The 26,025-nt window shown below is 41.7% G+C and overlaps 1 protein-coding gene across 7 annotated transcripts in view; it reads left to right on the top strand.

Moving 5' to 3' along the window:
* The window catches only part of gdpd5b (glycerophosphodiester phosphodiesterase domain containing 5b), a 120,158-nt gene that overhangs the window by 40,091 nt on the left and 54,042 nt on the right, over positions 1-26,025 (top strand). The window lies entirely within an intron of this gene.

Here is a 26,025-nt window from a genome sequence, read left to right as displayed (position 1 = left end):
CTATATTTACCCAGGGTATCTGGGCTAAGCTCAAGAACTTGTTTCCAGCCAGGCCCTGCTCATAGAACACATTTCATCGTAGTGGTTCAATGCCTTGTTCAAGGGCACTTCAGCGGTGGTAATTTTAACGCGTCGGACCGCTGATTCGAACTGGCGACCTTCCGGTATCAAGACCGCTCCGCTATCCGTTCGGCCACCGCTGCCACTAGAGTCCTACCTAAAAGCTCCCATCCCATCCCCCCACACCTCCCTCCACACCGATTCAACCGAACCGTCGATCGCAATTATTCGTGTGACATTTAATTAAAAAATGTCACTATCATGACAGGACTAGCTGGGCCTCGTGTCAAAGCAGTGCAAAGCAGTTTTTTTGTGTGTCTTTGTTGGCAGGACAATTGGACACCGCTGTGCTCTGTTTCCTGTTGTGCCTGGTTGTCTTTCAGGCCAGCTGATAGGCCCATGCTGAGTCAGGGTTCTCTGTTCACCATGCTCTGGGTCTTTGTTTTGGTTGCGGGGGCGGGGGCGGACAGAGCTTGTCTTGTAGCCCTCCCTCTGCACAATCATCATGTCAGATGTACTGTCACTGTCGCTGCTTTATTTTGAAGATACACAAAAACACAGGGTTCATCTTTTGTTAGTAGTTAACACAGCAACATTTTAACCTTTCAGGGTCGCATACTGTATTGTGTGCTGAAAAAGATCAGTTGACGTTGCTGAATTACACTCGGAATGGAGCAGCACTTCATGTGTGTGTGATATATATATATATATATATATATATAGATATAGATATGTGAATTGTAACTACAGTTAATTAGCTATTAGATAAGATAAGAAAACTTTATTATCCATTCAATTTACATAAAATGGACATTTGTCTTTGGCACACCGGCAGTCAGTTTACGACAATAAAAACATTAAATAAAATTCACAAATGTATTAAAATACAATATAAAATGCATTCACATACCACTGCAACAGTCATCATGGGCTGTGGGGATTTGGCGGTGGAACTATTTAAACATTTTCTTATTTAAAAATGTCCAAACAGCAGTTGGCACAAACAAAGTCTTGTAACCCTTCTTTTTAGCTAATTCCACTCTAAGCCTTAGCAATAGGAGTAACACAATTCCAGAGTTTATTTGCATTTAGTGGTGCAACAGTTATCAATGTATTATGCAAGATTATTCATTCAATCAATCAATCAATCAATCAATCATTCATTCATTCATTCATTCATTCATTCATTCATTCATTCATTCATCCATTCAGAAAAAATGCCTACTCAGAAAATTCTGCGTCTCGGAATCAAATGACCATACTGGCGGCATGCCATGTTTAGCCCATTGACTTGACATTACTACTTTACAAAGCATACAGTAGGATCTGTTTTGTTTGATATTCAAGAAAGCATTCACTTTATTTAATTATGAAACTTGCAGGGATTTGCGAAACTTGATTGGTAATCTAACACACTAAACATAATTGTGCGGTAATTATTTGCCTAAAATTATGTTCTCATTGCGTTTTAAATAATACATACAGCATTAAAGCACTGATTGATTTGAAAAACCTAGCCGGAAATAGTACCTGGGGTGGGGAAAACATTAATGAAAAATTAATTAAACTCAAATGTCTAGGATTTATAAACCGAGCAATTTTGATTGACTTCATTATTCAGTATCCTCACGTCTGATCACGTTTTAATAATCTTTTATCAAAATTTAAACAAAGTGAAGTCTAAAAATAAAGCCATTATTGGCCACTCCTATTTGAACTGCTCTTCAATGGCTGAAAGTGAAACAAAATTGATTTTAAAGTGCTTCTTATTGTTTTTAAATCTATCAATGGCTGAACTCCTTCCTATGTTTAAGAGGTGCTCAGTCCATATGCACCGACCAGATCAATGATATAATCAGATACCTATGTTTAAGACGTGCTCAGTCCATATGCACTGACCAGATCAATGATATAATCAGATAAAGGTCTAAACTCCAAATCAGCTTATGGTGCTTTCAGCCACTATGCCCCCGCTTTATGGAATTCTATACCAGGGGTTCTCAACCCGTGGGTCGCGATCCCTTAGGGGGTCGCCACATTATTTTGGGGGGGTCCCCAAATTATTTTCCAAAAAAGATTTTCTTTTCTTTTCTTTTGCAACTAAATGCCTGGGGAAAAAAATGGAAATTAAGAGCTTACATAATACTTGTTGCATGCATAAACGTAATGATTATATCTGGTTTCAGTAGTCATTCATGATATATTTGTATTATTAAGGTTATTTTTGCAGTCAGTTTGTATTGGTGGTGGGGAGGGGGGCAGGGCAGGGGTCGCGATACATGGCCAAAGCATTTCCGGGGGTCCCCAGCCAAAAAGGTTGAGAACCCCTGTTCTATACCACTTGAAGTATTGTCGTCTGCACAGCATCCTCAAGCAGACTAAACAAAAATTTGAAGTGTTTTTATTGTACCTCACTTAATTGTAATTCATTGTTATATTTTAATTATGTTATTACCTTTTTATAAATATGTATTTTTGTCATCGTTGAACTGATTGGTCTAAGTTATCGTATGAAATTGGCTATACATTATATGGCCATAGTTGGCCAAACCCAGAAAATGTTATACTTGTGAATAGACTGGGGGACAACAATGTTGTGGCCCTTTAATTTAACTGTAGCGTATCCTATAGGCCAGCGGTTCCCAAACTTTTCAGGTTGAGACCCAAAAGAGAGATTAGATGTTTGCTAGTGAAAACTATAAATAGTGAAAACAGCAGATCTATAAGCACACAATGCGTCGCTTCGCGCCACGTTACAATCTTTTAGATCAGCTATTTTCACGACGAATTATTATCATTTTTATTCATGATTAAAATGTATAAAAGTATTTTAAAAAATTGTATTTCAAAATAATATATATTTTTTTAAATGTAGAAAATGGAATTTTTACTCGAGTCGTGACCCATACAAATTTGTTCCGTGACCCACAGTTTGGGAACCAGTGCCGTCACCAACATCACAAATAAGTTATGCTGAAGAGTAAGGAATGGATTGGTGTTCATAGTTTCCCTGCTATTTTTGCTATGGTCCTCAAAGGATCATATTACTGATTTGGTTAAGGAGAGAGACAAGACAAAGGCATGGGCAGCTATAGTGTTCTTAGTAGGGCTGGACGATAAGACATCAAATCATTACCTCCATTATTTCAAACTTTTGCCTCGATTACGATTAATCTTTAAATGGTGAAAAATGTAAATGGCGTCACAATGCAACGCAGGCTGAGTTTGTAGATCACCTATTTTTAGAAAATGCCACCCAGTGTGTACACTACAGTACACAAAGAGTCTACTTTGTGTCTCCATCGGGAACCACTGCTGGTCATCAAATTATTGGTTTAGGAATATCCATGAATTAATCGATGGAAAAAAATATATTTTGGGGTGAACTATCCTATCCCTTTAACCGATAGGCAAGCTCATGATGTCACACAACTGCATCTTTAATGATCGCATAATCTGCGTAACCAATCAAGGGCATGTATCATCGGCTGCACGTAACTTGACCGGAGCCAATCACTGAAGTGTGAGAACACAGAATCCTTCATAAACCAGCGGCTCTGAATAGGGAACTGATCATTTCTCATCCCGGGGAGTTGTGACAGACGGTCCAGCACGCCCGCTTGTCTTTGTTCCTTTCGCCGTTGTCTCTGTGTGTGTGATGTGCCTTGTGAAAAGACAGACCACGTCACTCCGAAGTAAGCTGATCTGGCGTCTCAGTAATAATTGAAAGTGTTTCCATTTAGACAGTCTTTACCTCACGCTCACGCACAAAGGCTTCTAAAATAGCAGCAGAAATGCTTTCTTGGCTTACTGACCCAGGAAGCTCATGGACTGTACCTGTTGACCAGGAATCTACATGTCTCCTCTGCAGACACTGCCCACCCCCCAGCTTTTCTGCTAACTCAGTGAAGTTCATCTATGTTCACCAAATGTTTGTTTATGTTTATGTTTATTGAAGGATCCCCATTAGAGACACATGACTGAGCCTCTAGTCTTCATGGGGTCCTGAAATGTTCGACTATCTTTGCCTATTATGATATGCCCAGAATTGGGACATGGGTTCATGTGGTTAGAATGACAAAAAACGGCTGCTTGAGCAGTGAAACTGACTGACATGCCATTATCATGTATTTTGTGCCCTGCCAAGGACTGTGGAGGTTCAGAAGAGTAGGTGCTGTGTGTGTATGTGTGCGTGCACATGCGTGCGTCATCCTCAATGATTTTGAAGGGTTCTTTTTTGTTTTGTTTTTTATTGTCAAATAAAATCAAGACTGTAGACCTGTGAAACGTAGACCTGTGACAAGTGGACTGCATCGCCAAACTGCCCAATGATCCCTTTCTTTTTGTCAAATAGGTTTTTATTGAGAACAGATTATAAATTGTTGTAGATTAAACATTGTGATATGAATTACATTTTTCTTTTATAGAAAACAAAAAATGAAAGAAGAAATACAAGGACAAAAAAGAGAAAGAAAACCCTCAACCCTCCCACCCATACTGCTCAGTGACACCACATACTATAGAATAAAATAGTATTTAAAAAAATGCAATGATCCCTTTCATCTGATTATAGTCATTGGAATAAAATATTGCCCGGAAGGGGGCAGATCGAATCAGGCAGGACTCAAATGAAACGTTTTAGAGTAAGATTGTTCCTTGTTCCTTCCTCTCTGTTTCTCTGTCTGTCTCTCTCATCAAGGATGCAATTTCTGTCTGTGAAAAAAAAGTATACAATTTAGGAGGAGCTAGGCATAATAATCATCTCGGGTGGAAAGGAAACCTCATATGTCCCAAACTGTAAAGGCCTATTCATACTCCTCCAGTTTTAGGTGATAAGTTAACCACAACCGAAGACTACAACATGACGTCACGCCGCGGCGGTAAACGACTCACCGCTCACCCAAACACATCTCTCTGTTTTTAAGGTGGTCACCTTATCACCTAAAAGTATGAATAGGCCTGAATAGTCCAAATCTAAAATAGCAAAAGTAGCAGATCTCAAGCTCAAATGAGCGAGCTCGCCCTCTGTTGTTTGTGTCCTTGAATGTGCGTCTGGGGGACAATAGACACCCAATAGACCCTATGGTTGGCCCTATGGTCCGTCCTCAGGGGAGGCTTGGCCTATGTTTTCATTCCCACTAACAACAATGTATACATGTTGTGAATGCCCCTTCAGTAGCGTAGCTGGGAATCTATTCTTGAGAGATTACAAGCTTGTACTTTTTATGCTTTTGTGTAGGTAGGGCATTCATTTGCGAAAAAACACAAAGTAAATAATATCAAGATAAGAGTTTTGTGCTCGACAACAAGGGACTCTTTAATCCTCTGAGTGGATGCTTTTTCCATGGCACCAGAGGTAATTGAACCATTCACACAGACAACGAGAAAGGGATTATTTTCACTTTGTTTTGTATTTATACATTTATACCGCTCTCTTTTTAACCCATTTTGGGCGGGAACCCCTTTTGGTGTTTTAAGCATTATGATATACTTTAGCTATTGAAAAATAGCAGATCTTCAAGCTCATAGCGCGGCACCGAGTGCCGCGCTATGAACTTGTAGGTCTGCTATTTTTGAAAAATCGTAAAAATGTGGCACAAATCTTTGAATATATATTCTTTCAACGTGAATGTTTTTAACTCGGGTCTAAATGATTTAATGGTTGCTCACTAGGGCTACATGATTATGGCTAGTAAAAATGATAATGAATCACTGAGTCTGTGTTTATCAGCACCAAATCTCTATGGTCATATGTGAGGCTGATGGATGGGTGGATGTGTATAGTGCAATGTTCTGGTTATTATCCGTTGTGTAATGATGAGGAGATGAGGGCAAGGTGGAACAGCTGACCAAATCAGATGTTTAAATAATTACATAATTGTGAAACATCAAATCACGAGCCGGGGCGCCTGATGGAGGGGAAAGGAACTGGTCGGAATAACGTGTTCCTTCCACGCGCTATGTCTGGCCGGGGAAAAGGTGAAAAGAAGCAGCTTGGACTACACATGCATAGAAGGAAGCATGAGGTCAGTCCGCTGCCCCTCCAAGTTGGCAGAGGAAGTGTAGCGCGCAGGATTACATGTCGGACCATCGCATTTTCGCATCGCATCGCATGTCCCCGTGCTTCGGACCTTTGGTGTGTCGGATCTGCGTGTGCACTGTACGATCATAATCCATGGAAACCCTTGATCCACAGCCCCGGCATCAGAGCTCCTCCACCGCTGATCAAAGTTAAGGCCTACTCCAGTTTTCTGTGATGAGGTGACCACCTCATCACAGAAAACTGGAGTATGAACTATGAATAGGCCTTTAGGCATTCCTTTCAATCCTGTCGTGCCCTTCATTAAGATTAAACGCTGTACTATTTGCAGACGGTCAATCAAAGACCCTCGTCTTGTTTGACGATCGCTATTTCCACAAGGACAAATGAGACAGACGGGTTATACCACACTAGCTGACATGACCACTGCTAGAGGGAGAGAGGAAGAGTTATAACCCAAAAATAAAAGGCATGAATAAATTATAATCCAGGTCCAGGCACTCAAGCTAGATTAGAAACAAATGTAACAGGCCTTTAATACGGTGGGCTGGGATACTTGAACACACACCAATGTTCAAGTATTCATTAACCTTCTTCAGGGTGTGTGACCACGACCAGACTGTCCACGACACATCCAGATTTGACCTGGCATAGAGTCAGTGAACACCTAATCGTCATTATTTTAGACAGTTGCAGAGGAAGGAGAAGACGCTGGAGCAGCACGGACAATTCAAGCCTTTTATTTAGGTGCTAGTACAAAAAGACAAACAAGTAATTTCTTGCTGTTGGCCTAATAGCACCTAAATAATGGCTTGAATGTATGTGATGCACCGGACTAGCCGTTCCAGGCTTGAGGCACGTTGGTAGATTCCCTTTGTTATTTAGACAGCTTAGCAGTGATTCATTCATTCATTCATTGATTCATCCATCCATCCATCCATCCATCCATCTTTTATTTATTTTTTTCATTTGAAATTTTTGAAATTTTGGCACTGAAAGAAATATAATTTGGCCCACTATAACGTGTGTTGTTATTATCTTGAATCGCATCTGCTTTTCTGACACACCGTCCATAGCGTGGATGAAGAGATGCTCACAATTGATATTCACTGATGCTGTGGCTTGTCCACGCGACTCTCTGTAGTGCTTTGCGGTCGATGGCGATGCTGCAGTTCCGACCCAGTCAAGATGTTATCTGTGTCGGTACCTCTGTAGGAGGCCCGTAGATCCAACCTACAGTGCAGGACCATGGGCCCCATGCTGAACGTATTGACTTACCTGACGAATGTGAGAGGCGTTGCTGTGCCTTTTTCACCACATGGCCGTGTTGACACAGGTTATACTATTTTGTTGAAGTTATAGAGCCTGTAACTCAAGTCTGGTTCTATTTCTTGGACATTTATTATTTTATGAAACCCTGCACTGTAAGAGCATTGTTGGGGTGCCGATTTCATCACAATTTAGCCAGCTAAAAATAATTCTACTTTATAATTTCCAACTACAGTACATAACTTTCCAATTTTAAAAAGTGAATGCATTTTGTTGTGCTTTTTTGGCAATAGTCTTCTTCTTAGATGGCACAGTTAATGTGGTTGGAAAGATGGTGGGAAATAATATACACACTTTTGTAGAGGTTTCACATCAGACCGGGAACTGTGGATAAAAAAAGCAAATAAGCACACTGACACCCACAAGAGAGTGGTCTGTCAGAACGGTCAGAGTTGGATTGGATTGGTGGGAGCACTCGGTTTGTTGGTTTTCATGCATGAATTTTTTTGCATCACTTCAAAGCCAGGTGCACTGACAGTGTGGCCTCGAGGCTCATGAGGCGTGGCCGAGCAACGAGAGCTGCCAGTCGAGCGAGTACGCCCGTCGAGCAGCTGACGGGCTCATGCGTCAACGAGCATGCCATCCGAGTTAGCGAGCCGTGGTGGATGGAATACAGTAGCCACATAGAATACAGTTATCGGCCGTTTCCATATTCCACAAATACATCGAAGTCATTGGGTGAATCAACACGAGCGCTCCCATGACATAACCAGTTTCTTCCCTCCGAAGTTGTTGGAAATTGATTCAAACTTTGGACACCTATCTTGTCGGGGAAAAAAAAGTATTGACCATAAATAAATGTACTAGTGTATACGTTAAACTGTCATGCTGAGACTATACATTTGATTCAGATATACAGTACATAGGCTGTTTGTGGCTGTGATAGCTTGTTTATTGAAATACGACTACAGCCGAAAACACACACACACACACACACACATAACCCCCAACTTTCTTTCTTTCTTTCTTTCTTTCTTTCTTTCTTTCTTTCACGCTCTCCCCTCTTTCTTCACTATCTCACGTCCTTCTGCCCCTCCCTCCCTCCTTCCTCTAATCCCCATCTGTCTGTCCATGGCTGCCCTCCCATTATCTGTCCGTCTCCAGGAAGGCAACAAGAAAATGTCACTAGTATATAATTGCTGTCTGTCTGTCATTCTCCACCGAGATCCTCAATTTGGGCATCTCAAGTTTTCCTGAAGTAATTCGTCCGCCATTTTAACAAAAACACTTCAGGCCCGTTATCATTTATTAATTGGATTCAATATGCAGCATGACAGTTCCTGACGAAAAAACACATTGAGAGTTGAGACATCCTGCAGCTCGCCTAGGTTCATTTGGCTCTGTGCTGGGTTTATAGAAGTGTTTCCTGTTCTGGTTCATTTTTAAAACAACTTCATTAATCCCAATATGGGGCAATTATGTTTGAGCAGCTTGTAACAAGGAAACTCAGATCAGACAGCGTACAGACAAACAAGCTACTCCAAGTAGCTCATTCCAATTCAACTCAAGGCTCTCTTTGCTTGCATGTCTCCCGACTTCCCTGTCTCTCTCTGACATCACTATCAGAATGATAAAACGAAAAAAGTGTCCTACATCCAGTGAATTTGTCCTCATTATGACAATGCATTCTTTGCTGCTGCCTGTTTATCATTGCATTCGAGCATAGCACTGGCATCAATACGATTGGATCAATACGCCCATATATCGGCCCATATAATAACACTGTCTAGCCATACCTGAATTTGAATATTTGTACTTTAATACTGTACTACTGTACATCTGTCATTTTCCCATCTGATTGGATGGGAAAATAACAGGTTGTAATTCAGAAACCGTATACACAAAGTCATGAATTGTAGTCAAATGCCATCAAAGTCCTTGAATGTACCACATGAAGTGTTTTCTATGCCTGAAACTTGCATGGTGGCTACCAAAAATCTACACCAACCACTTAAGTTGAAGGAACTGTAATACATGCTTACTATTCTGTGGCATCTGGTTTGTTGACCTGTGGTCAGCCATGGTGTTTATTAGTCAACACTCCGTCCTATTTGATTTGTGTGTTCTGAGCTGTTGCAAAAGTTTTAGTTAAGCGCTCTCTCTCTCTCTCTCTCTCTGTCTCTCTCTCTCTCTCTCTCTCTCTCTCTCTCTCTCTCTCTCTCTCCATTTTTCTATAATTGTTCTATAACAGCTTTCTACAGGCTCAGTCACTGTCTTTTGCATGTTCGCAAACTTTCCTTAGGGGAGCCGGGTCCACAAAGCTGGGGCATCTGCTGGCACTTGTTGAGTCACTACAGCAGCAACGTGTCCACATAAGGCCTAGAACTGCACACTAGTGGAGCACTGTAAGGACGATGTAGACTATGTTTTCCAAAGTCTGGCTGCTGTTGCGTGGAGCAGTTGTAGGAGGAAGAAGGCCGTATCATTTCATTCTGCTACTCCAAGGCGTGGCTAGTGTGAGGACTTGGAGAAGAAGGCCATGAAAGCGCAGAGGTGGACCGAGGTTTTTGGCCCAGGCTCCTCCCGAAAAGGCTGTTGGCGGTGCCTGTACAAGCTACCGGTTGATAAGCGGCCAGCTGACCTCCAGTGGAGGATAGTACCGTACATGGTGGCGATAGCATAGCCTGGTAAACCCCTCCCTCTTGGAAACATTTCATTCAATGTTTTCAAGGGGGAGGGCTTTACCAGGCTAGTGATAGCCATGAACAGACACAAGGCACACGTATTTGTTCAGTGTCCTATAGGTTCTTAAGGGTGTTTGTTTGACTTGCTGAGGGGCTGGTTTATGGTTCTGGGGGCGATTTTGTTCTTTTCTGCGTTTCATTTTCTGGCCAAAGTAGCCTATACTCTGTGGCAAAAAAAGGTGTTCCAGTTCACAGTACGTGATAAATGTCTGCAACTACATATCTGGCTGAGCTGCAGGAATCGGGCTCAGGAGGTGGGTAGTGTAGACCCTGTGCTCAATGCTCATGCTGACTGGACTGTTAAAGACATGGCTCAGGGCAGAACCTTCCTACTATAAAATGTTGGACAATCTTGAGGATTTCTGTGTAAAGTGGGCATTAGTATTGTGTACAGTGGGGGCTGACGACGAACTGCTCTCCTCTTTCTGGTCTAGTTTTGGAGGCCGGTTGTGTTTCTGTGTTTTTTATGCTACAGTCAAAGTTCAACACACAATTTTAAGTCCTTCACAATATAATGGTTAAATGCCTATTTCAAATATCTTCCGTCATGATACGAATGGCATTTCCAATAATAGTCCTCCAGCGTTCTCTCTAGTTAGGACAACTGTGAGTGCTGAATCATTGTTCCAGCGTTGTACTCGCAGCTGCACGGAGATATGTGCAGCGACCCACAAACAACACTCTCACCATGGTCTAGATAACAAAACCATGGCCTCGGAGGACAAGGCATAAATGTGCAACGTTGCTACATTTTCAGTACACAACTCTTCACGGTTGTATTTTTAACTCGTGAGATTGAGATGAACATATTGCACAAGAGTTAGCAATTTACACAACATCTTTCTTTCTTTTCTTTTTTTTCTCCTCCAAACACCTATCCTACTTGTCGTCTTCTTTTAGCTAATTCACATCAGGGGTCTCGTCTCGCCACAGCGGATCATCTGTTGCCATCTTCTCCTGTTCTCTGCATCTTCCTCTGTCATTCCAGCCACTTCCTCTTCTCTTCAGCATGCTTGGCTTCTCCCAATGTACCGCTCATTACTCCTCTGAACATCTCTGAACCATCTCCTCCATGCTACTTTTTTTTTTATCCCCAAACCTCCTATCCTTGGCATATCCTTTAATGCAGTTGTTCTCAAACAGCATACCCCTGTAAATAACGTTTATATCCATCCATGGCGATGACCCCCAGTGTTTATTTCGTCGACTACGACGAAAAATGACCGTCTACTACCTTTTTTCACTGACTAAAACTAAATGGAAGCTAAATGAAAAGTAAGCTATGATGACTAAAACCAAGACTAAATATATTGACAATTTCGTCAACAAAAACAAACTAGACTGAAATGTTAGGAAGTGACTAGTGGACAATTTTATACTTGGTTCTATGCTGAAAATAGCAGATCTACACAGGCTATTTTCAGCTAGAGTAAAAAAAAGTCATTACGATGGCATCAAGGCCCGCCAAAATACATTTTAGTCGACTAAACCAACTGTAGATTTAGTCGACTAAAATATTATGACATTAAAACTATTCCAGGTGTTAAAAATAACACTAAAACATTCCAGGTGACTAAAATATGACTAAAACTAAATGAAGGTTCATTCCAAACACTGACTAAACTAAAATAGAAATTTGGTGCCAAAAACAACACTGATGGAACCCCTGAATTACACACAATCTTTTTAATCTCATGTTCATATACGCTACGTAAATATGCACATCTTTACCCCTAAGATACAGAGGAAAACCCCAGAATCCCTATTCTGGTGTGAAGGTTCACCAAAAATAGCCGATCTACAAGCTCACAACTCGTCACATTGCGATGCGTTGTGAGCTTGTAGATCTGCTATATTGGTGTAGAAAAATACAGTACAGTGCAACTCACTAAGCATAGAGGGTCTTAAGTGGTTAAACTGAAGTGATATTGATGAATTCCAAATATTATATAAGTATTCTGAGGCACCCCTGGACTTGCGTCACGGCACCCCAGACTTGTGTGCCATGACCCACTTTGAGAACCACTCATTTCTGATTTTCTCCTATTTGACAATCGTAGCATCCTCAGTACTGACACATCCTCCTGTCTTTTTGTCAGTGCCATACAACAATGGCTGAACAAGACATACTTATCTTATATATCTTATACTGTACATCAGGAGTATTCAACTAGATTAGGTCGGGGGCCACAACTGTAGAATGATTGTGTGTGGAGGGCCGCACAGCATGCGTTGCGTCGCGCAACATTTTTTGGGTTCTACAAATGCATTTTGTGTTCAAACACAAAGACTTATGTAGGCTAATACATTTGGGCACAGTATGAGTATGCTATACCTTAGAATAGACCTATTTGACAGAACGAGTGTCAACGAGCACTAGTTGAAAACACACACACACACACACACACACACACACACACTGCAATCTCTTCTTCACCTCTCTTCCACACTCCCCATAGAGCAGAACACCGACAGAGATCCCACTGCTGCACAAGTGCACATGCTTAACACACAGAGGAAAAAAGATGATGACATAATACTACTTGACACTAGTAGACAGGGTGTTTTGTTTTTGTTCTTTAAGCCACTTAAGGATAAATGAAACGTCGCCTTCTCCAGACAGACAGTTGAGACAGAACACTATTTAGCCAACTTTTTTGCATTTGTCTTTTTCAATCCACCCAATTGCAGGCCCCTGAGCACACGTTTATGGACAAGGCCCAGACTCCCAAATACAAGGACAATACGTTGACAATTATATCCCAAGGCCATTATGTTCCACCAAAGGCTGATATTTCATAAGTCTGGATGTAAAACAAGTGTCCATATACAAATCAAAGCCTATTTCAAAGATAGTGACAGTTTTTCTAATTTCATTCATGAAGGGTATTTGGAATTTTTTTATAATTCAAAATTTGTATTTGTTTTTCAAAAAGATCTAGGTTCAGTACAAAGCACCATCAACATTATAAACCTTACAAATAGCCAGTCCAAGAAACGTAACAGTTGAAATGAAAATAAAAAAGAAGAAAAATAAAAACAAAGAAATGAATGTTCATATACATCCAAAAATTCATCCCATGTCTCTTTCATTTTGCTTTCTGCATTTACCCTGCCCAACATCATATGATGTTATTTTGATAATTTCTTCATTCCAATCTTTAAGCCCAGGTGTTCTGGGGACCTTCCAATGACGCAACAGTATTCTGGCAGCGGTAACAAGTCCAACCTTTATGGCAGTGAAATCATTTTTAGATATGCCAGGGACAGCAGTTCTGTCCCCTAATAGACAGAGCCGCGGATCTCTGGGCAACGTGCATTTCTCAAGGAATTCCAGTACCCTACACCAGAAAGGGTATACCATGCGATCAATCATATGCATTATATATTTGGAATATCTTGTAGTGAATTGACATGTGTGTCATTGTGATCAAACCAGTCTAGTTTTACAGTGCTGTGTTTATACATTCTTGTTGTCCTGTCCTGTACTCCTCTGAACTTGTCTGAGACAATCATGTCTGGCAATGTCCAGTCCTTTATAGTGGCTGCAACCATTTAAGATGTGTGTGACTGTTTCTCTCTCTCTCTCTCTCTCTCTCTCTCTCTGACGCACGCACGCACGCACGCACGCACGCACGCACGCACGCACGCACGCACGCACGCACGCACGCACGCACGCACGCACGCGAAGGGCAGCACCGTGATGTGATTAGAGGTTTGATTAAGGAGGACATGGTATCAGGGTCAGTATCAACTGACTGTCATCTGAAACTAGAGCTGGTTTGCTAGTGTGAAAGAAGTAGGCTACATGAATGCACAATGGATGGATTTAGTAGGATACTAAATTTGACTGAGGGACTGCCATTGGATTTTTTTGAATTTTCGTTTTTTCATGTCATATGAAAGCAGGGAATCATAGCTTCAAATTGACATATTGGTTGTTCAGTTTGGCCCACCAGTTTTGGAGATATGGCTTATAGAGTAATGTCTTGCAGAACACAGCGAGTTGAGAAAACAGGCTTGAAAGGTTCACTTCTGTGTTCTCTAACATTACACCTAGCTACATGTTTAAGCATTTATTTCATATTTACATGTCGATTTCAGCTCTGACACTTATTTCAGACATGCTCTAGTATGTGAAGAGTCTGCCTGTGCTATAAACTCATTTTGAAAAAAAGTTTTTCTCCTCTGGTGAAAAGCTGGAATTTGCGCGATGGCAGTCTCTCAGTCAAATCTGGTCACATATAGTTAATTTAGATTTGTAGATGTTTGGGGGTAAATTCCAACATGACAACTCTTTTCCCTTCCAGACCAGGACCTAGAGAATCTTTTTAGCCTGTTACGTATACTTCGGCCAGGAAGTGGAGAGATGGCAGAATATAATGTTAAGGTGGGATTTTAAAGAGACATTTGAATTCACCGCAAACTGCAGTGGTTGTAAAAGGGGTGAAGTGGCCCTTTTTAATAAGCCACCAGACTCCCAGCACCAGACACTTCAATCAGTAGTGGTGGATTATATTCATATGAGTCACTATAAATAGAATACCTAAGAAAAGGTGGTGATCTGAGCACTCAAAAAAGATCTCCTCTCCTCATTTTTGAGTGGTGCAACCACCCCCTTACGGAGCTATGTGTGTGTGTGGGTGGGTGGCTGGGTAGCTGGCTGGGTGCCTGGGTATGAGCACGAAAACAGCATGGTTGTTTTTCACCACCTGTGCGCAACCTAACACACACACAAACACACACGCACATATTAACTGTATATATGATGCTTTCGGGTGTGCCAGTACAGTACAGTACAGTACAGTACAGTACAGTACAGTACAGTACAGTACAGTACAGTACAGTACAGTACAGTACAGTACAGTAGAGGGTACAGTAGAGGGATCCCCACACGGTAACTCTGTCATTTCTCAACCGTTTCGGATGGAGTTGGAGTTGGACATGGAGTTGCACCACTCACTTCACACAGGTGTGATTTTATTTTTTGAGTGCTCGGATCGTCGCCTTTTCTTCAGCATTTTAGTGAGTCCCTTTGATCTTTAAAGTACCAGCCTATTTTTTAAACTTTTCTGCACCTCCATGAGCACCTAGTTGATTTTCTTTTTTCATTGCATCGGTTGTGTTTACACTCCAGTTGGGGGCTGTATTATAGCAGCAGCATGGAAGCCCCACTGTGAAATACCAAGGAGTTATCAGGATATGTCCAGGAATGTGACAAGGGACTGAGGTGCTAAGTCCAGTTGAGTGAGTGAGGGGGCAGAGGAAGAGAGGGGGTGACGGTGTGTTATAGAAGGAGGCATGCAAGAATGGCTTTAAGCGATTTTGACCTGAGATCAGATTCTAAAAATGTCTTCCTTGACAGTTTTCTGAAAAAGCTATGTTTCTATGTCAGTCGTTCTTCGATTTTTCAAAAATAGCAGACCTACAAGCTCGTAGACCTACATGAGCTTGTAGATCTGCTATTTTCCAATAGCTAAAGCATAACATAATGCTAACAACAAAAGGGGTTCCCGCCCAGAATGGGTTAAGCAAATGGATTGGAGTGTATAGAGACCCAAAGCAGTACTCGTATCACTCTGTGAAGATTTATGCTATTACGTGTGTACATGTGGTAGGCAGCACGATCAACGTGTCATTATCATCTTGTGCTTGTTATTAGCAGATCATTCTATTGATCAAATTTAGATAGTAAAATACACTTGTGAACATAGTGTAAGTAAGTAAGTAAGTAGCCTTGCCGAGCCATGAGGCCCATAGGGCAGGAGCCTATCTCCTGTTTCTGTAGCGTGAGGCAGCTTGATGTACAAGTAAGTCCCTGCTAGTATGTCGCAGGGATTTACCCCCAATCCAACCCTTGATGCTGAGTGTCAAGCAGGGAGCATTTTTAGAGTCTTTGGTATGACCCGGCCGGGGATTGAACCCCAACCTCCCAGTCTCAGGGCGGACACTCTAACCACAAGGCCACTGAGCTGGTATCCGCCGTAGTCTGAAGACCCACCTTTTCAGACTCCATCATGGCCCATAGCACTTATCCTACCCCCTTAGATAGCACTTTTTAGACTTAGATAGCATTTGAAACAGTCTTATAGCATGTCATGTAGACAGCACAATAATTGCATTGTGTATATAGTCATAGCACATCATAGTAGCCTACATATGTATAGCATAGTATAGTATATATGTATAGTTAATATGTATAGTGTCATTATATAGATATGTTCTAGTTACGTTCTTAGCTTACGCATGTTTCTTGATAAATGCATTTTATATATGTGATGTATTCCCATACTTTTGTTCCTGCCTAATGTAAGTCGCTCTGGATTAAGAGCGTCTGCTAAATGCCTAAATTGTAAATTGTAAATTGTAAATTGTTGTGAACATAGTGTAGTGCACACTTAACCATTTTTTCATTCACTATAACACGCAACGCAACATATTTGATGCATAGAAAATCCTCACATGCCAACCCAGAGGGTTTAGTTAGTAAGCCTCGTCCAGAACTACAGTGTCAATCTGGTGAGCTAGATAATTATGTTTTAGAGCCTGGCAGAGGATGTGTGTACCGTCCGTATGCATGCCTGTATGCATTTGTTAGGTTACGCTTGAGTAAAATGATGCCATGCTATGACACAATGTTGTAGCCCAGATCTCTGTTTAACTCTGTTTGTCTCCTTCCTTGTGGCTATAAATAGTTCTATACTGTATGTCTGGCCAGAGCTAAGGAGGTCACAAATGATGTATACCGGCCGGGGGGGGGAAGTCATAGTTGTGAGTCGTCCTCTCTCACACAAATCCATAGGCCTCTGGGTATTAGGCAGTCCAAGAGAAACGCTTGAGTGGAAAAAAATCAAGTGTTGATGTAGGCAGTATTTAAAGCTATGGTGGGGGAAATAACCTTTATTGTTGCCAAGAAACATGGATTACAAAGACGCAAATGATTTACAGTAGAATTACAATAGGTCCTCAATTGTGTTGCTACAGGAACGCACAACAAACAAGTCAATTTTATTTATGCCGTTATATTCAGTCTAGGAGTTCTTCTGTGTCCTTGGCATTTTCTGTTCAAACTGTTTTTTTTGGGGCGGGGGTTTTGTAAAAAGAAAGCTTTGAAAAAGAAACCATCTTCCTTCTACTTTCTTTCTCAAACCTTCATCTGAAAACCTATTTTGTCCTAGTATCGGAGTTCGGATACAGAGTTTGCACGTGGAGTGCGTGCGTGCGTGCTGCAGTTGTCAATGGGCCTGTGTGTGTTAGGCTGCTCAACAGTGACACCTTAGATCAACCATCGGTATTGCCGGGACTCAAGCGGACATCCATACATTGAGACATACGAACAAGACATTGGAGCGGTTAAGCACCACTCAAAAAGAAAGAAAGAAAGAAACAATTTACCAAAATATGACACAGTTGTAATCACTGATACTAAAGGTCATTAAAATCTTAATGATGTTTTTATTTCAAAAAATGTAACAGAAATCAAACATAAATGTGAATGCAAGAAAACAAAAATACATAACAAAAACAGAGACAATAAAATAAATCCAAAGAAAAACAGAAAAACAGCTTGACAAACTTAAAAAATACAGCATTTTTCAAACAGTACAAGGCAAGGCAGGGAACAGCAGGAGACATGACTCATAATATACAGCAGATATATAACATTAATTTTCACAAGCCTGGCCTGCATCCAGCCCTTGCTCGCACCCCGAGGAGACAGAAGCTCCGGTGACCCCCAGCCCGCCACCAAGTGACTGGCCAGAGGCCCTAATGATGATGTTTTAACATAGTTTTCTTTGCTTTCTTGTGAAGCGTTGTTTTGACTGCAAAAACTGTAGATTCCAATACTACAGTGTCATCCTGTGGCCAGAGGTACTGTGCCCAAGTGAAAATGGCAATATCAATGTCATCAGAGCAGCCCAGGTCATGCCAGCCGGATCGGACTCTGCTGGTGGTGATATATGATCTGGGAAAACAGGAAGCCAGAGAGGATTTTCTGGCAGAAGCTCACCCTCCCGTCAGTGTTTAATTTATGCAGCAAGCCTATAAAATAAGTATTTATTCAGCCAGTCTGAAATAACTTGGTTAGAGAAGTTGTCGCTACAGTAGTTAAAAATGACCTGAACGTAGAACATCCTAATGTAATTGTGTCTCAGTGCTGGTTATTTATTGACTGTACAACTGCCAACTCCCTGCTCTCCCAGTCTTAATCCATCAGTGTCTAGAGGGGGGGGCTCTGCAGGTGAACAATGACCCCTCTCATGAGCACAAGGTTACGTCTACCAGGTGTTTCATAACAACCAATGGGAACCAGGGCTGGCGCCATCGTATCAATTAGCAGAGACGCCTTTCAGCACCCTGACTGACACACACACACACCACACACATGATGCAGCCATACACTACATGCACGTGTGTGTACACATGCGCGCGCGCTCCCGATGTGCAAGTTGGTACCTTGCATGGTTTCCTCCACCATCGGTGTATGGATGCGTGTGTGAATGGGTGAATGTAATGCACAATCTATGTAATGCACTTTGGATAAAAGCACTATATAAATGCACCATTTATTTATTTTTACTCGCTTGCTCACTCACTCACTCACATGCGCATGCACGCACGCTCGCTCACTCACTCACTCACTCACTCACTCACTCACTCACTCACTCACTCACTCACTCACTCACTCACTCACTCACTCACTCACTCACTCACTCACTCACTCACTCACTCACACACACACACACACACACACACACACACACACACACACACACACACACACACACACACACACACACACACACACACACACACACACACACACACACACACACACACACACACACACAGTCACACACACACCTCTGTCACTCATGCATGCACTCGGTCATGTTCAGACAAACGTAGTAAGAGTCCTTTGTTATCTTTGCTAACCATGATAACCTTTTATTGTCAGGATTGATTGGTTTAACCTTTCTTTCTAAAAGTAGTCTTTATGAAAAGGCAGAGTAGTTGAGGCATAATACTGCTCTCTGCACTTTCCCAACCATTCCCTTTTTTTAGCTAGAGACAATTTTCAGCCAAAACTATTTGGATAGTTTCCATTAGAAGTGATTTAACTGTGGTTTCATAATAAGCTGTTTGCAACACTCATCAAATTATCTGCCATTCCTGACAAAATACAAAAATCCCCATCCTGTTTTTCCCGTATTTACACTGTGTGCCTGTTTTCAGTTATGTCACAAAATGTAAGAAATGGAAAGGAAATTAAATTAAATGGATATTACATTCACATCCTCTCAGTAATGTCCCTCTTAATGTGCACTATTACATCTGAATAACTTAGAATAAAGGATAGCTGGTTAATCTTTAGCATGCACTCACTCAAACCCAACCCAGTGTATCTTTTGAGTTGTGTGCCTTTGTTAAAACTGATGGATGTGGGTTAGGGGTGTGTGTGCATGCACAGGGTGTGTGTGCAATACTGTGCATGCACGTGTATATCACGCCTCAGGCATGGGGATCAATTCACTTTCATTTAATTTTAATCCCGAAAGTGAACTTTTGTCCAAACACTGCCACTGAACATTATTTTGGGCTGAAAGGTTCTTACTGTACATCCATCCTGCAAAGACTACGATTTGGTTTTAATTAAAGAAGCATAGGCAGTCCAATGTTCTTATAGGGAAGCACAGGATTAACCCCTTTTGGTGTTAGCATTATGTTATGCTTTAGCTATTGAAAAATAGCAGATCTACAAGCTCATAGCGCGCCACCGAGTGGCGCGCTATGAGCTTGTAGGTCTGCTATTTTTGAAAAATCGAAGAACGACTGACATAGAAACATAGCTTTTTCAGAAAACTGTCAGGATTTAGAAGACATTTTTAGAATCTGATCTCAGGTCAAAATGGGTTAAGACGCTGTTGGTAGTCGGTCCTGAGCCAACTGAAGCGCACATGAGCCAAGAAGCTGCTAACTGCACAGCAAGGTGTCCCACATTCTCAGAGTTAAATTAACACTGGAGGTTTTACTTTGGGGTTCTAGTTTTAACCCCCTGGGTTTCTGTATGCACTGTATGTCACAAACTATACTCATTAGGGGGTGCAACAGTTAATCAAAGTAATCAGTTTAATCTATATACCGGTATATATATTTTTTAATAAATTCATTGATTTTCAAAAATATGTTCTGTAATAATTGCATTTATTTATTTAGTCGAAAAAGTCAACGATGGAACAATCCTCTCTAAGAAAATAATCGGCAGTTCCAGCCCTGTTACTTGTTGATGTACACATTGTACAGCATACCATGGGCAACTGGCAGCCCGGGAGCCACATGCGGGCCCCACCTTCACTTAATTAATGTGGCCCTCAGGTTAATATCAGAATACTGATATATTATTGATTTCAGCTGTTAATTCCAAACATGACCAGCTTTAATTACTTCAGTCTAAATTAGTACAGTAGCTTAATGAGAGGTATTACAATGTTATTGTCTTTTTTATGTCCAATGTATTTGTACTTCATAAAGTTAACATATATATATTTTGAGCTTGTAGATCAGCTATTTTTGCTACGACAGTAATATGCAATGTGGGCCCTCTGGAGTGGGAGTGGAACTACAGTATAGTGGCCCTCTCCATCGTCTAAGTTGCCCAGCCCTGATGTACTGTATACCTTCTGATACCATCTCTTCTGATCTGGCCATAAATGAGTACAAGTACAGTCCGGTGCTGACATCCTGAGCTCTGTGCCCCATCAGCAGACTGTTGTTCTGTCTAGAGTAGACGTCTCCAGCTACTGCTCTGGCACAGCCAACAAAGGTGTTCATTCAAGCTGCTTTTCTTGGGTTACCTCGCTCGCAGAGTCTCATTATCCCCTGAAAAGTGGCACTGCTGTTTGTGTGTATACTGTAACTATACAGTACACTGTATCTGGTATGTTTGCATTGACCATGTGCACACTGCATCCATCTAGTATCTGGTATGTTTGCATTGACCATGTGCACACTGCATCCACCTTGTATCTGGTATGTTTGCATTGACCATGTGCACACTGCATCCACCTTGTATCTGGTATGTTTGCATTGACCATGTGCACACTGCATCCACCTTGTATCTGGTATGTTTGCATTGACCATGTGCACACTGCATCCACCTTGTATCTGGTATGTTTGCATTGACCATGTGCACACTGCATCCACCTTGTATCTGGTATGTTTGCATTGACCATGTGCACACTGCATCCACCTTGTATCTGGTATGTTTGCATTGACCATGTGCACACTGCATCCACCTTGTATCTGGTATGTTAGCATTGACCATGTGCACACTGCATCCACCTTGTATCTGGTATGTTTGCATTGACCATGTGCACACTGCATCCACCTTGTATCTGGTATGTTTGCATTGACCATGTGCACACTGCATCCATCTTGTATCTGGTATGTTTGCATTGACCATGTGCACACTGCATCCATCTGGTATCTGGTATGTTTGCATTGACCATGTGCACACTGCATCCATCTGGTACCTGGTATGTTAGCATTGACCATGTGCACACTGCATCCATCTGGTACCTGGTATGTTAGCATTGACCATGTGCACACTGCATCCATCTGGTACCTGGTATGTTAGCATTGACCATGTGCACACTGCATCCATCTGCTACCTGGTATGTTAGCATTGACCATGTGCACACTGCATCCATCTGGTACCTGGTATGTTAGCATTGACCATGTGCACACTGCATCCATCTGGTACCTGGTATGTTAGCATTGACCATGTGCACACTGCATCCATCTGGTACCTGGTATGTTAGCATTGACCATGTGCACACTGCATCCATCTGGTACCTGGTATGTTAGCATTGACCATGTGCACACTGCATCCATCTGGTACCTGGTATGTTAGCATTGACCATGTGCACACTGCATCCATCTGGTACCTGGTATGTTAGCATTGACCATGTGCACACTGCATCCATCTGGTACCTGGTATGTTAGCATTGACCATGTGCACACTGCATCCATCTGGTACCTGGTATGTTAGCATTGACCATGTGCACACTGCATCCATCTGGTACCTGGTATGTTAGCATTGACCATGTGCACACTGCATCCATCTGGTACCTGGTATGTTAGCATTGACCATGTGCACACTGCATCCATCTGGTACCTGGTATGTTAGCATTGACCATGTGCACACTGCATCCATCTGGTACCTGGTATGTTAGCATTGACCATGTGCACACTGCATCCATCTGGTACCTGGTATGTTAGCATTGACCATGTGCACACTGCATCCATCTTGACCATGTGCACACTGTACTGCATCCATCTTGCCATCAGAGTTTGGAACTAAGCACTCGCCTTCAGCAAAGCAACGTCCTGCTGCCTCCTGCATTTTGTGCAGATTCAAAACGGGTGGTACGCAGCAGGGCCGTTCATTGATATCCTATTCAAAACGGGTGGTACGCAGCAGGGCCGCTCATTGATATCCAATTCAAAACGGGTGGTACGCAGCAGGGCCGGTCATTGATATCAAACGGGTGGTACGCAGCAGGGCCGGTCATTGATATCCAACGGGCACTTCCAAACTCAAACACTTAGAAAATAAATCACACCCGTATGAACTGAGTGGTGCAACTCCCCTCTCCCCTCCCTGCCCCCCCCCCCCCCCCCCCTCTCTCTCTCATTAGCAGGCAACAGTGCAGCACTATCTCTCTCTCTCTGTTTCTGGCACAACAGCGCCACTTTTGCCCCTACTGGTACTCATGGTCACACACATAGGTTAACACACAGTCACATAGGTTAACACGGACATTGCTGTTCGTTGGAGTGGTTGCACCACTCAATAATCACCTGCAAGGACCGAAAGTAGCACATAAGTTTGCCTGCAGTGGATTTTTATGAAACAAATGCACATAGAAAGAGGATAATATAAGCTTTTCGTGCAGCCTGCAATGTTAGTGAGTTTGATGTTGTTTAATACAATCAGACTTTTCTGTTTGGATGTATGGTATGTCAATGGGAAATTACACCTAGTTACCACCCTGCCATTAACTTATTTAACTTATTATACTGTATGTCAAGATGGCCACGGTGTGCATATTATGGTCAATTGGTGTTAGTTAGGGATCATTCAGACGTTCGAAAGAAAGTTATTTGTCTCGACACAAATCTATTGCCTGATTGAACTGTAGGCTTTACACTGAAGCATCGATCGTTTTCTTAGCGATTATTCTATTGATTACTTTCTAGTTGTTTTATGATTGATCAGGGGGCTTTGACTGATTGTGAACCAGGGACCACAACCCTGACTAAGAATCAACCTGGGGACCACCGTTGCAAGTCTGCAGGTGATCCATGTAAAAATGTAAAAATAATACATTTATGAATAAAATACCTTTTGTTAAATGTATCCATCAAATGTGTGGCGGAAAAGTATCACTGCACGATACTACGCACAACAGATATCATATATCAGTCCCTTAACTGTCATTATTTAGCTCTCTCGTCACAAATCTTTTGCCTGATTGAACTGTAGGCTTTACACTGAAGTATCGATCGTTTTCTTAGCGATTATTCTATTGATTACTTTCTAGTTGTTTTATGATTGATCAGGGGGCTTCGACTGATTGTGAACCAGGGACCACAACCCTGACTAAGAATCAACTTGGGGACCACCGTTGCAAGTCTGCAGGTGATCCATGTAAAAATTTAAAAATAATACATTAATAAATAAAATACTTTTTGTTAAATGTATCTATCAAATGTAATAGGCAAATGTGTGGCGGAAAAGTATCACTGCACGATACTACGCACAACAGATATCATACAGTATATCAGTCCCTTAACTGTCATTATTTAGCTGAAATATGCTAGTGGTCCAGATTAGAACTCAAAAAAGGTTGAGAAACACTGAACTATTTCTATCTCACAGTTACCCATATTCTGTTCTCTTACTTTATCCAACCTTCTATATTAAACTAATGTGAACCGATATACTGATTGTAACAACTTATGAGAGAGAGAGAGCACACACACGTGATTATATGGGCACGTTTCGTAATACTAGTAATGACTCAATCAGGCGCAGGTGCACTTCCCCTGAGATTCAAATTTCAAACATTCCTTTTCTGTGGAATGTTTTGACCTCCAACTTTCCAGTAAATGACAACAATAATAATAAAAAGAAGGGGAATAATATTGATTATTATTAATTTTATAGTCATTTGAATCGAATAGATCAATTAAATGTAGTGTTGCATCCTTGTCTATACTGTAGGGGTGGTGACATAACTGACATGACAATACACACAGACTGAGCAAACTGTGACTGCATTACAGACGTCACGCGTAATTGAAGCTAGGTCTGTTTGCCCGAGCCTAAAGTGAGTTAACAACTTGGAACAGTATTCTTTTGCCTTTGCCGAATGAACGAATGAATGAATCTACACACTGTACCACTCTTTAATGAACATGTCAAAAGGTTGATTGTGTGCGTGTGCGTGTGCGTGTGCGTGCGTGCGTGCATGCGCAAGCGTGCGTTAGTTACTGCAGTATGATAGTGTTGCAGGACAGTGATTAATCCTTTTTGGTGGATGACAGTAATTTCTTCCTAATGAGGAAAGTGTACAAGGGAATAATAATTGAGGTCAGTAGCTGGCTTGAGACTGTTCCCTACAGCTGTAGGCCGTTATCACATCCATGCCCTAATGAGTCAGAGGAGGCCAAATGTGAGCCCTTAGCTGTACATGGCGCAGGCCTTGGACGTTTGAAAACCTGCTGAAATCTTGCAACTTGCATGCTTCCTCCAAAAAAGGCCAAATCAAACTGAATCTCTGCAAGCCGTGCTTTCCTGTCCTTAATTCTGTGACGTCATCAGGGAAAGTGGATCAGTAGCAGTTTCCCCCTCGTTCAACAACTATTGATTGAGTCAAAGAAATGTAAACGGCACATAATTGGTTTATTGGATTTAGCGTTGCGTAATTTAGCACAGCGTTCCCCCGTAAAAATTGCTATCTTGTGCCACAGTCTAAATCCCTACAACACCTCCGCTACCCATTACATTATGCATCGATGCGTGTGGTTTGTGCGTTACAATAATGAAACCAATCACCTTGCCACATGCCATTGCCTTTAAGAGAAGACTGCGCAATCCATTATACATCCTTTCACTATGGTCCATGGAAGAGCCACGCGCTGCCTTGGAATACATTTATAATTTGATACAGAGGGTTGTTTTATGTGTCCAGCTAGCTCCTCTATCTCACTCGGGACTTTGCCTTTCAATAAAACCTGCACATTGGTTGACACAAGTATCATCTAGTATGTGTTACTGATTGTGGAAGGTTCTAAACCCGCTCCATGGGTAAGGCATGGCATACAGTACGTTAGGGCCCTTTGGGTGAATAAAGTAAATTACTGGTAATAATAAAGGAACATTACATAGTGATCAACTAAATTAAAACAGGTACAGTTAAAAGCGATATAGAGGTATAAGGTGTTCCAAGTGTGTGGGGCAGCGCACTTGAAAGCAGATTTTCCAGATGTGGTGGAGGTATGTATGGTCTCAAGCATCAAATAATCTTGAGAGCGTGTATGATAAGAAATAGTTTTCCATTGTAAAAGAGAGTTTAAATAAGAAGGTGAGTTCCCAATTAGAGCTTTATAGACAAATAAAAAACAGTGTTGGTCTCTTCTTGTCGCAAGGGAGGGCCAACCAACCTTATTGTACAATTTGAGGGCAGAATGATAAACTGGGTCCAAGATTTTAAGTGTGGTAGCTGATGCGTTTCTGTATATAATGTCCCCGTAGTACAAAGCGGAGATGAAAAGTGCTTCAATGTTCATGGCAGATTGCTTAGCTGCACGATTTAAGTATGCCGTTGCTTAAAAATAGTTGCC

This window comes from Electrona antarctica (genome assembly GCF_951216825.1).
Source record: "Electrona antarctica genome assembly, chromosome: 11".
NCBI lineage: Eukaryota > Metazoa > Chordata > Actinopteri > Myctophiformes > Myctophidae > Electrona > Electrona antarctica.
The sequence above is the reverse complement of the archived record's forward strand: the minus strand, read 5'-3'. Positions and strand labels throughout refer to the sequence as shown.